General features: G+C 41.2%; 1 protein-coding gene across 9 annotated transcripts in view; it reads left to right on the top strand.

Moving 5' to 3' along the window:
• Positions 1 to 1,222: 1,222 nt before the first annotated feature.
• IMMP2L (inner mitochondrial membrane peptidase subunit 2) overlaps positions 1,223 to 12,528 on the top strand; it is an 872,087-nt gene continuing 860,781 nt past the window's right edge. For 4 of the 9 annotated variants that reach the window (XM_023228172.2, XM_031936067.1, XM_023228174.2 and 1 more), the window contains exons 1-2: positions 1,223 to 1,291; positions 1,826 to 1,898. The gene's annotated coding sequence lies outside the window, so the exon portion shown is untranslated. Of the gene's footprint in view, positions 1,494 to 1,825; positions 1,899 to 12,528 lie in introns of all 9 variants that reach the window. The other 5 variants (XR_002734940.1, XM_023228177.1, XM_023228176.1 and 2 more) reach the window with 3 other exon arrangements.

Here is a 12,528-nt window from a genome sequence, read left to right as displayed (position 1 = left end):
GAAAACCAATCCCTGAGACAACGAGTATTGCCAAGGAAGACAGGCTTTAATGCAGGAGATGCTGGCAGGGAGACCAGTCTCAAACCTGTCTTAGACTAAAGTTAGGACTTTCTATAGCAGGGAATTATGGCGGGATAAGGAAGAGGAGTTTGTGAACAGGCAGCAGATGTACCTCATTGTCCAGATGTAGTGTTCTGGAAAGTTTCAGTTCCTTGACACTATCTAGGAGGTCTGACAGTGTATCTCCTGAGAAAGGAACTCAGGTAAAATACATGCAAGTTTCTCAAGTTTCACTGCGATGGGAAAGTTCGGTCGGTTTTGGTCTTCCCTTTCTATTTATCAATTCCTCAATCATAGGGAATCTGGTAGTTAATCTTTCCGGCTGCTTCACATGAAGGAAGGGCATCTTGGGATGATAAGGAATGAAAATATCGCACCTGCAATTTCAAGTACTTACGAGTACTGGTTGGCATCCAGCTTGTTGGAGCACCATGATTTGGGTACTTTCATCAACATTTGAAGCCACATTGAATCAGGCTAATTAATAACATGGATAAGAAGGTTTCTTTGTAGGTTGTAATAACCCAGTTAAGAGTTTGTACCATTTGGCCAGGCGAGGTGGCTCACGCATGTAATCCCAGGACTTTGGGAGGCCGAGGCGGGCAGATCACGAGGTTATGAGATCGAGACCATCTTGGCCAACACAGTGAAACCTCGTCTTTACTAAAAATACAAAAAAAGAGTTTGACCCATTTGAGGGTGAAACCTTCAGTATTAAATTCCAGTTTCTCTCAAGTAAACCGCCTGTCCTGTATTACTCACTTTGCTTTACCTGGAGGCAGCAAAACTGAATAGTTTTCCTGAGTGTACCTGAGTAGGAAAAAACGCAATGAGGAGTTGCCCAAAGATCGTTCGTCAGGTGCTTTGCTACTGCTGTCCTGCACTTAAGCAACTGTGAGGGTTCTCTGTTTCCTGACTTACAAAACAAGAGGAGGAGCTGAAAATACAGTTTCACAGACTTTTCAGCTCTTTACTGTCCTCTCCCCCGTTAGTACCTTACTGAGCTTAGGGCAAGTGCTCAATAATTGCTTGCTGAATTAGTGTCGTTTCTGATCCTTTCAGATCCACGCCGCATTTTGAGCCCGACCTGGGCGGGCGGTCCAGAGACCAGTTCTCCGCTGGGGGCGGAGCTTCGGACAGCCTCCGCGCGCCAGGGGAGCCGGGCGGAGCTTGCCGCCGGCGGAGGGCGGGGTCTTCGCGGGGACTTCCCCTGGGCTGAGCTGCGCAGCGGGTGCGGAGGGCGGGCGCTCGGCGTCTGGCGGCGGGCAGGGGGCTGTGAGGCTGGCGCGGGTGGGCAGGCGCGCAGCCGCCGACCCTCGGTGGTCTCCTGGGCTGGGGACCCTTCTCTGGGAGTCGGCCCCGGCCCTGGTGGGGCGAGCGTTGCTGGGGCGGAGGGGTGCGCGGCAGCGAGTCCTGCGTGATCGCGAGCATGTGTGCGTGCGCGTGTTTATGTGAGGCGCGTCCGGCGGCCACCCCTGCCTAGTCCTCTTCCTGGTGCCACTGGCTAACTAGGGTGGGAAACCGGCGCCAGAGGCGGCACACCTGGCACGGAGCCGGCCCACTCCTCCTCGCCGAGCCGGCGCCTCCAGGACGCGCCCTCTCCCATTCCTCACAAAGGGGACTAGTCCGGTCCCCGGCCCTGGCCGTGAGGGAGCGCTGTGGGGACGCGCTGCCTTCTGTCTGGAAGTGTTGGGCAGGTGGTGGGAGAGCCTCAGGCTTGAACAACAGGATTTTAAAGCACGTGTCTGTCGTTTTTTACTTTTAGGGTTTTGGCCAAATTGGGCGAGGGCACAAAATAACCACTTACCCCTTCTCACCGAGGAAGAGCGGGAGAAAGGGTAAGTAAGGAATGCTCAGGGGTGGAAGGAGCTAGGACTATCCTGAGAGCGAGAGAGAGAAGGGCTAGATCCAGAACTACTCCTGGTGAACATGGGCCCAGATTCTACCTTTTCATCGGGAACTGGAGGACCCACCTTCAAAGTCACAGGCCCCAAGCCCCGGACTGTTTTCAGGCTCACACAGTGTATAAAGTTGCCTGGGAGTTTAACAGCTTGGGCATATGGATCCCTTTTAGCCCGACAGACGACTGCCCTTCCCCTTTACCTGTTTTCACCTTGGAACAATGGTCCTCTCTAGTTGTCTGTCTCCGGCCCCTATCTTATCAGCCAGCTTTGACTAATCCCTGAGACCATAGCACTAAAGAATCCAGGTCCTGTTTGATAATGAACAATAACCCACTCTAGGGATGTTTACATTTTAAAAGGGGACTCCTGAAAAAATCCTTTAGGACCCCGAGGCATGAAGTTAGTAACAAGGTTACTGATGTTGAAGTTCTTTGGGATTTTCTCTGAAGCTTACAGAAGAAGATGTTCTGAGAGGAGAGAGATGACTGGGCTGAGCCTTTTTCTCTGGACTTTCACTCTTGGTACCTCCTCGCATTCCATTCACTTTTGAAAAGTTGCCAAAAAGGACACTGAAGTCCTTTGAGGCTTACTGTGATTTTCAGTGTGGTCTATTTCATTGGTTCTTCTGTGGGACTTTTCTGTCACTTCTTTAATACACTGCTTCCCTCTCCCCTGTATGGTGAAATGAAACACACTTCCTCTCACAAGGTTGGGAACTCCTTATGCATCCTGTGTGTCACATATAAATAACCGTTTTAAATTAGTTGAAATTCAGATTAGCTACAAGCAGGAATGTAGTAAACCACATTCTTGGATTCTTACACAGGAAAAGTAGAATTGCCCTCTGCGATCGGCTGCCTGTTCTGATACTGGCTGCCTGTATCCTGAACGTGCCTGTTTGTGCTCAAGTAATAGGCGACCACATAATTTACTTTATGGAAAACCAGGAAGTGATTGTTCATTGATAATGGGTTCCTTCATTGATTCAATAGCTAATTCTGTTTTTTTTACCATGTGCTGAGCACTTTTATCAGCACATCGATAAAAGTAGGATGGTGAGAATGATGAGATTGTATTGGAGATGGCTGTTTTGGGGCAGGCCTTCCACCAGTTTTGTGGACTTTCTGAATCGTTACATGTTAATGTACAAGACTTTCCCTGTACTACTGATCATAGTGGTTTGCAGGTCTGTACAGTGTTGTGGAGAACATAATTATTATTCCACCTTTCTAGTACTTTCAGTAATAAACTTACAAGGATGACTGATCTTGGCTATTTGTGTCCTATACTGAATAATGTTACAGTCGTTTTCCAGTGTACAAGTATAATAATTAGATGAGGATAACTTTTGTAGTTGTTCCATAAGAAGGACCTAATATTAGGAATCATGGAGAGTGTAAATGATGATGTACTTAGAAAAACAAATACGAAGGTAGACCATTAACTTGCATGCGTTTCTGTGCATTTAGCCTCATTTAAAAAATCTAAGCTAGAATAGTTCTTTGGCTTTTTCTGGTTATAAGAGTAATATAAAGTCAAAAAAAGTTATTTAGAATTAAATCTGGGAGGGATGTAAAAGGCAAAATATGAGATTCCTATGAGCCTATTCTCAGATGACCATTTAACAATTTGATATTTATTTCTTCAACTTTTTGTTCCATATATACACATACTAAATATGCAACTTAAGTATATGTTAAAAATGCATACATCTTAACTATGTATTATATATGGAACATATGTGGGACATAATACATGTTTATATATATATATATATATCTATTTCACTGTTACTTGGTAAAATTATAAATTTCTTCCTTTTTCTCCTTCTTCTTGGCTATTTACCACCCCTCCTCACTTCACCCGAAACCTTCATGTAGAAGTAGCATGACTTTTATAGTCTTTTGGACATAAGCTTGATTTCTGGCTCTTATTTTATTACCTGTGTCACTTTGGGCCATTAAAACTTCCCTGCTGCTTGATTTCTTATCCATCAAAACAGAACAAAGAGTATATATAAAAGAATGTGTGAAAAAACAGTGCCTGGCACGTAAGTACTTTTAAATTTCCCTCCCTGTTTTTCTATGTGCTCACCCATTACTTTCCTATGATCTTCCCTTTGATTGTGGAAAGCCATGTAGTACCTAACTTTCCTATAACTGTTAAGCCTCCCTGGGATTTGCTTTTCACAGGGGATCACCTGGTGTATCTGATCCTAGAATTTCTGGGACGGGGACTGACACCTGATGTGACCTTATCAGATCATTCCACAGCCCTGGATAAAGTGTGTTAGCTTGAAAAATGAAAGGAAAGAATTTCTATAATGTGTTTAAAAAGCCCTGACACTGTTCTTAAAGTGAGAAAGGCATACTACTGTATTTAGCTGAGTACTTAAACTTAGGATTTCTATTTCAGAAATGTCTTTGGTTTATAAGAATTACAATAAAAATGCTGATGCTTCATGTCCAAACTGTCATGATTTTGCCAAGTTGTGGATTTAATATACAGCTTAGCTGAGTATTTAGCGTATCTAATACTGCTCTGAAAACTGAGAAAGACAAGTTCACAGACATCTGATTTCACACCAGACATCTGGTTTCACTTTACTGAGGAGTACGTTTTGTCAGTAGATTATAGGCATATCAACTGTACTGCTATAGTTTGTGGCATTTCTATCATAAGCTGTGGTCTGTGGGGTTTAGTATGATGTTTTACTTAAATGACAGCCCACCGAAAATGAACACCTGATCAGATAAGCATATTTCCCACAGGTTTCTTCTAGTGTCATTGTTCTTACAAGTTAACAAGGCAAAATCATTCTATCCTTGGTGGCTTTTATGTTTTTTGTGGAAGCAAGAAAATATTCTTAAAGAAAAGCCTTACTTAAGAACCCATTGTATTCCACAAGTTCATTTTCAAGTCTATTGTTTGTAAAGTGAACAGTGTGCTGATAGGAATAAATAGCATTTAGATTTCCAGGTCCAAACCCCAGGAAATATAGTACTTACTTTCATATGGCAGTAAGGAAAGCTTTTTAAACTCATTGTGTGCCTATTATATGTTAGTGGTACTGTAGACTCTAATCGACATATATAATAGTGTTTTGGAGGCAAATGTCTTCTGAATGCCAACCTAGAATGGTTGGACCACATCTCCCGCCATTTTGAGGTAGTGAGGGTATAGAAAAAGCTCTGGAGGTTGTCATTCTTAGGTTTTCAGGCGGGCCCTGTCATTGCTTAGCTGTTCACCTTGGACGTAAATTCCTCATGTGTAAATGGGATAATTACTCATGATTACTGTGAAATTCAGTCAGTGAGTGTAATGTAGCACAATATCTGCCATAAAATAAATTCTCAGTAAATAGTTGTTTCATTTTTCCTCAAAGTCCTAGACATAAGAACAAAGATACCCTCCCACCTGCTGCCCTTGCATCCGGATTAAGCCATTGGCCTGGACCTGTGGCTCCACTGGAGGGAAACTACCCATGGCATTGGGGATTTGGTAGTGGGGACTCAGAAGGGGTGATGCAGAATAATGACAAAGGAGAGGGGTTGGAACTGAGAGAAAGGTGGCAGTCTTGATCAGTCCATGAATTTAGGTCAATGAATTACTTGGTTCCTAGAAACAACCATCTTTTCCTCTGGCTTCTCTGTTGATCTTTGTCAACTGTTCCACTGGAAACTTTTACCTTCTTAATGTCTACTTAGTCCAATAATAAGTTTTTTTTTGGTCATCTTCATACTACGTGAATAACCATATTTTTCTATTTTTTTTTAATGGTTAGGCCTTAGTAATGGATGTCTGTACTACAGTAACAAATGTCTGTACTACAGATGTCTGTACTTTCTTAAGATCTGGTATTTTTTTTTCTTTTATACTCAAAGTCCAGTTGATTTTCTTGTTCTTTCATTGGCCCATACCTTATTCATTAACCTCTCCTCTCCTTTTTTATTATATATCTGCATTGAACCAGTAATGTACATGGAACTAGTGACTGTGAAATGAACTAGTGAGGAGGATATAAAGATGAAAAGTCATTGTCTTTGACCAAGGATCTTATAGTCTAATAGGACTACAGATATCTTGACCAGTAGTTCGAATATGTAGTTCGAGTATGCTATTTGCTATAACAGAGGTAGGTACAAGTGCAAATGAAATCTAACAAGAGCTCTTGATCTCTGCCTGCAATACCAGGGAAGGGTTTTAGTAGTGGTTGTGTTTGAGCTGAGACTTAAAAACTGAGTAGGAGCGGGCGTGCTAATAAGCAGTAGAAAGCATTTCTAGGTAAAGCTAACAGCCTGAGTAGTTGTGTGGCATTACGAGAACATAATGTGTACTGGGCACTATATGTAGGTAAGTTATATTAGAGTGTGAAGGACAAGGAGTGAAAGGAGATGAAACTGGATAGCCAGTTCAGGGTACACTTCCTATACCATGTGTAGTAATCAGCCACTGAAGAATTGTGAGTGTCATGGAAGATCACTGAAAGCAGTGTGCTGGGTAGATTGAGAGTGGAGTGGGGTTGGGTGTGGGGACATGGCAAGATTAGAAGCTTTCAAGGACAGTGCATTAATATGGATAAGAGAGGTTGAAAGCTTAGATAAGGGTGGAAGTAGTGGGAATAGAGAAGTGAGAATGTTTAGGAAAAGTAAGATGAGGGAGAATTTGCTGGTCTTTGTGACTGTTTGAATGTAAAAGATATGGGAGAGTGAGAATGTTAGAATGCTTCGTAGGTTTCTGGGTAGTGAGTGGGAAAAGAGAAGAGGAAGAAGGTATGAGGGAGAAGAGAATGAGTTCAACTTTGGACCTGTGTTTAACATGCTTGCAGGGCATATCATTGGCAAGTGTGAGATGTCTAGAAGGCAGTTGGATATAGGATCCTGGAACATCACAAGAGATTGCGAAGGCCGGAGAAACTGATGTGTGTGTTCTTACCATGTGGAGAGTGCTCCATTATTGGAACGCTAAGCTAGTGAGAGTTATTTATATCCTACTTCTCAAGGTCATCACCAAGGCCTGATTTTTCACAAAAAAAATTTGCAACCTCTGGCATAAATGGGTTAAGGAACCCTCAGGGCAGTGAGAGAAAGGGGTATATAAATAAAGCAATGTGGGCACAGTGGCTCACCCCTGTAATACTAGCACTTTGGGAGGCTGAGGTGGGTGGATCACCAGAGGTCAGGAGTTCGGAACTAGCCTGGTCAACATGGCAAAACCCCGTCTCTACTGAAAATACAAAAATTAGCCAGGCGTGGTGACACGTACCTGTAATCCTAGCTACCCAGGAGGCTGAGGCAGGAGAATCACTTGAACCTAAGAGGCAGAGGTTGCAGTGAGCCGAGAATGTGCCACTGCACTCCAGCCTGGGTGACAGAGCAAGATTCCATCTCAAAAAAAAAAAAAAAAATAAATAAATAAAATAAAATAAAAATAAATATATAAATAAAGCAATGCTTTGAGGGGCAATATGTACTATGATAGAGTTCAAGGTAAGATAGACCCAAAAAAATGGACTTCATTATTTTTGTGATCCTGAAGGACTCACAGAAGGTAATATCTGAGCTATGTCTTGAGGTGTGGCATGGTGAGGTTCAGGGAGTGAGATTAGGGGAATAAAATATTCCTTAATGGCCCCATGGCCGTTATAACCAATGGCTTGGGTTTCTCCTCTCCCCTTTCTTGTTCTGCATGATTTTATTGCAAGATATTTTTGTCTTTGAGGAAGTTCTTAGGGGGTTAATATGTTTCAGTTTACATATAGACATATCAACATTTTCTCCCTGTGGTATAAACTTCCTGTGAATTTACCAACGCTAGTTTATTATATATTAGACTGCTGACACAAACCAGTGCAATTAAATCAAGTATCTGGGGGATGAGGTCCAGGCAGTGATATTTTCAAAGCATCTTAGGTGTCCTCATGGCAGTCAGGGTAGAGCACCGCTGGGCTAAAACATGGCTTAGAAGAAAAGGCTGGGATTTGGTGCTAAAAACTTGTAGATTAGATTCTTGCAATTCCTTTTAATAGTTATGTATCCTTAGTTAAGTTACTCAGACTTCTCTAAGGCCATCATTGAAAAATGGGATGGTAGTATACCTGTCCTGCCTACCTGTTTTGCAAAGTTATATGGCTCAAAAGAGGAGATTTATGTGAAGGGACATTATATGCAGATGTGATTATAATGATAAAATATTCTTTTGACCTTCTCCAGAAGCAGACAGGCTGGCTACCTTGTTCTGTAAGATAGTAACTACTTTATGGATTTTGATTTAATATTTTACCATCAGGAGCATTTTGATAATACATTTTACTACATTTGTGTAATGCTACGAGGTTGAAGACCTAAAGCCAAAAAGCAGAACCTTAAAGAAACAGCAGTTGAGCATTTCCTGACATACTCTAATTGTTTAAAATTACACAAATGCTTATTGTAATTAAGATTGTTAAGTAATATTTTAGTATTAAAATTCTCTAAATGTGTTAAGTGTTTATTTTCAAGATACGCACATTAAAAATAGCAATTTTCCAGAAAATAGTAAGAACTCCACAGAGCGCAATGGAGCACCACAAATTCACTTATTTTGTAGATTCGCATTATATTTGTTAAGAATACAGGGACATATACTGTGTCTATGTACTGTAGGAGGTCTGACATACTAGCGTCAGTCATATAATCATATAGGAATGATCATCCTTACTGTATTATACCTTATTTTAGTTGAGAAGAAGGTGGTATTGTTTGAACCTTCTTGAACCTGAAACCTAAAGACTGGGTTGCAGATCTGTTTTCTCTACTCATTCCTGTGTGATAGTTGGTAAATTAACCCCTCTGAGCCTCATATATAAAACTGGGTTCTCTGTTGTTTTGTAACATGAAAAACTTAGTGGCTGAAAACAACAGTAATTGTTTGTTATCTCATGGTTGCTGTGGGTCAGCAATTTGAGGGGCCTTGCTTGGGTCTCTGGAGGTTGCTGTCAGATATCAGCAGGAGTGGAAGTTTTATAGGAGCATCACTGGAGCTAAAAAATTCACTTCCAAGGTGGCTTACTCACATGGCTGGCCAGTTGGTGTTGGCAGGTTGGTTACTTTCCATGATGGGCTTGCCATAGGGCTGTTCTCATGAGGTGGCAGATGACTTTCCCAAGATTCAAGCCACTGAAGTGGACGCTGCAGTGCCTTTTATGCCTTACCTGTGGAAGCCGTACACCATCATTTCAGATGTATTCAGTTGGTCCTGCAGACCAGTCCTGATTCAGTATGGGAGGGGATTACACAAGGACATGAGGCAAGGATCATTGCAGACTGTCTTGTGAGGGCAGACTACCTGAGAGGATAACAGTCTCTACCTGACATAGGATTGCTTTGAGATGCATTGTAAGCATTTATGGGAGAGTCCTTTGTAAGCCATTAAAGCAGCATATAAATGTGTTATAGAAGTGATGGTGGCTCACCCCTGTAATCCCAGCACTTGGCCAGGGCAGGTGGATCACTTGAGGTTAGGAGTTCGAGAACAGCCTGGCCAACATGGTGAAACTCTGTCTCTACTAAAAATACAAAAATTAACTGGGTGTGGTGATACACGCCTGTGATCCCAGCTACTCAGGAGGCTGAGGCAGGAGGATCTCTTGAACTGTGGAGGTGGAGGTTGCAGTGAGCAGAGATTGTGCCACTGCACTCCAGACTGGGTGACAGAGTGAGATTCTGTCTCCAAAAAAAAAAAAAAAAAGTGATACTATTCTTTTTGACCAACAAAACTGAATGGAAGTTGAATTATTTGGCTTTGTGCCATGTTAGCATTATGACACACTTTGCTCCAAACCCTTTCCTGCTTTCTTCTTTAAAATCATGTTATATCTTTATCTTATATCTTACTTTATATTCAAGAATTCTCCCCCTTTAATAATCAGCTAGAACAAAATAGCATGTCTTAAGTTTCTCACATCTCTGGTGTAGTAGTAGTACATCGAATGGAAGAATATTATAAACGAGCAGTGGCTATAGCATGAACTTGTTGGTCATCTGAGTAATGGCCTCAGGTTTCATTCTAGAGCATCTCCTTGAGGAAACCTCTGAATGTCTTCTTTGTATTTCTCTTTTAGTACTTTCTCTACTTTGCCTGGACTATAGTCTTACCGTATTTTTGATTGGAAAATTCTTAAGGTAGAAGGGGCTATATTTCCTCCTATTCAGTGTCTTTTATCACCTTTAAGCTAATGCTTTGTACTTCACTGGTGCTTAATCAGTGTTTACTGAGCTGGACGGCTGGCAGAACTCTAGCCTTTGTTGCTTCCCTGAAACTTCAGATGAAGAAGGTCGTATTTTGCTGAGGTGGTAGTGGTAGTGGTGGTGGATCCTGCCAGAACCATCTTTGAACCTGTCTTATATTATAGGTCGCTGATATGCCATTGGAGCCCTTTGCCTCTCATAAATGACTCAGATATTTGGACTGTTTGTTAGTTGCTTAGCCTGGCTTCCTCACTGATGACCAAAGCAAGCAAGTGACCACACACACACACACACACACACACACACCTCTAACAGTCATACCTAACTACCTAAAAGTCATACCTAACATACTATTTGTTTCTAAACACATTGTATGTTTTTGGTAATACATAGTGTATTAGGTGTAACTTTCAGAATCTCATTGAACTCCTGCTTAGTTTGGTAACACTGACTTCTTAGACTAAGAAGACCCAGGATATAAAAGTGTACAACTTTCTTTCAGGCAATAAATCATAAACATTTAATATTTGTACCTTTTCCCAAGTTTATTCTGAGACATAGGTCTTTGTCACACATGCTTTTATATATCTTTCCTTTGAAAAATGTAGCATTTACAGTCAACTTTTGAAAAATCATTTTGCTTGTCGCTGGAGGACACGTTGCAAACACATTATCAAGTTCTAGTTTTGGAATTGTATACAGCGAAGACTTTTTTTAAAGAAGGGAAATGTTTGTAATGTCATCATGTTTTGTATTTTAGGATAATTTCATTTCATATGATTTTCCTGTTATGTAAACTAATAATCACATTTGTATCAACTCAGGATTCTTTTCTCCTTGTTGCTGCAGATTTTCTCCTGCAGATTTATCTGCTGACTTCCCTCTTTAGGAGTTCTTTGCTTCCTTAGCCCCACTACCTGCCTTCTCCATCTCTTGTCTTTACCTGACTCCTACCCTGTCTTTGGACTCGGCATACTGATGACCATTAGAGGATAAGCAGGCTACAGTGGGCAGAGCAGATGTTGTGAGGAACAATGTGTGTGTAAATAAGAGCGGTGCAGAAGGTTAGGATTGACAGCCAAGGATGCTTTCTACTAAATAGGTAACAGAGGACCTGTGAAGTAATAATTTATAGGAGAAGATTGAGATTGCCACAGATATTTTGCCTTACTTATTTAAAATAGACTACTTTTTAGAGTCATTTTTGGTTCACAGTAAACTTGAATGGAAGGTACAGCGATATCCCATTTACTCCCTGCCCTCATACATGCATAGCCTCTCCCGCATGATCAATAACCCCACCAGAATGGTACGTTTGCTACAATTGATGAACCTACATGGACGCATCATTATCCCCCAAAGTTCATAGTTTACATTAGGGTTCATTCTTGGTGTAGTGCATTTAGTGGGTTTGGACAAATATACATATATGCCATGTATATACCCCTTATAGTATACAGAGTATTTTCACTGCCTAAAAATCTTGGGTTCTGCTTATTCATCCCTCCCTTGTCCTAACCCCTGTAACTTCTGATCTTTTCACTGTCTCCAATGTTTTTGCCTTTTCCATAATGTCATAGAGTTAGAATCATATAGTATGTAGCCTTTTTGGCCTTTATTTTTAGTTTTACTGGTATTGCAGATTATTTACAAAGGATCAGCATTTGTTTAATAGTTGCTTGAATAAGAGTTTTTTTTTACTGTCAGATTTAAATACTGAGTAATTATTATTTAGTTTTGTTAAATATTAATAACTATTTAGCACTGTTATGTGAGGGCAGTTTGAATCAGTTTATAAGTGAATTAGCTTGTGCTTTTTATGAGTCTCACTATGTTTTTTTTTTTTTTTTTTTTTTGAGACGGAGTCTTGCTCTGTCATCCAGGCTGGAGTGCTGTGACATGATCTCAGCTCACTGCAAGTTCTGCCTCCCAAGTTCAAGTGATTTTCATGCCTCGGCCTCCCAAGTAACTGGGATTACAGGCATGTGTTACCATGTCCAGCTAATTTTTGTATTTTTGGTAGAGATGGGGTCTCACTATATTTGCCAGGCTGGTCTTGAACTCCTGACCTCAGATGATCCACCTGCCTGACCTCAGATGATCCACCTGCCTCGGCCTCCGAAAGTGCTGGGATTACAGGTGTGAGCCACCACACGTGGCCAGAGTCTTACTATTTCTCATGTTTAAGAGATATCCTGTAGTCTGAATATGTAGATTATGACAACATATTGGAAGATTTTTTGAGACCTGTCTGATGTATGTGACTACATTATGCCAATAGTCTAAACATGCAGTTAAAACTCTTATATCAAAACTTAAAAAATAGTCTTTAAATA

Source organism: Piliocolobus tephrosceles, chromosome 8, assembly GCF_002776525.5.
Source record: "Piliocolobus tephrosceles isolate RC106 chromosome 8, ASM277652v3, whole genome shotgun sequence".
Taxonomy (NCBI): Eukaryota; Metazoa; Chordata; class Mammalia; order Primates; family Cercopithecidae; genus Piliocolobus; species Piliocolobus tephrosceles.
Note: the sequence above shows the minus strand (reverse complement) of the source record. Positions and strands in the feature narration are given on the sequence as shown.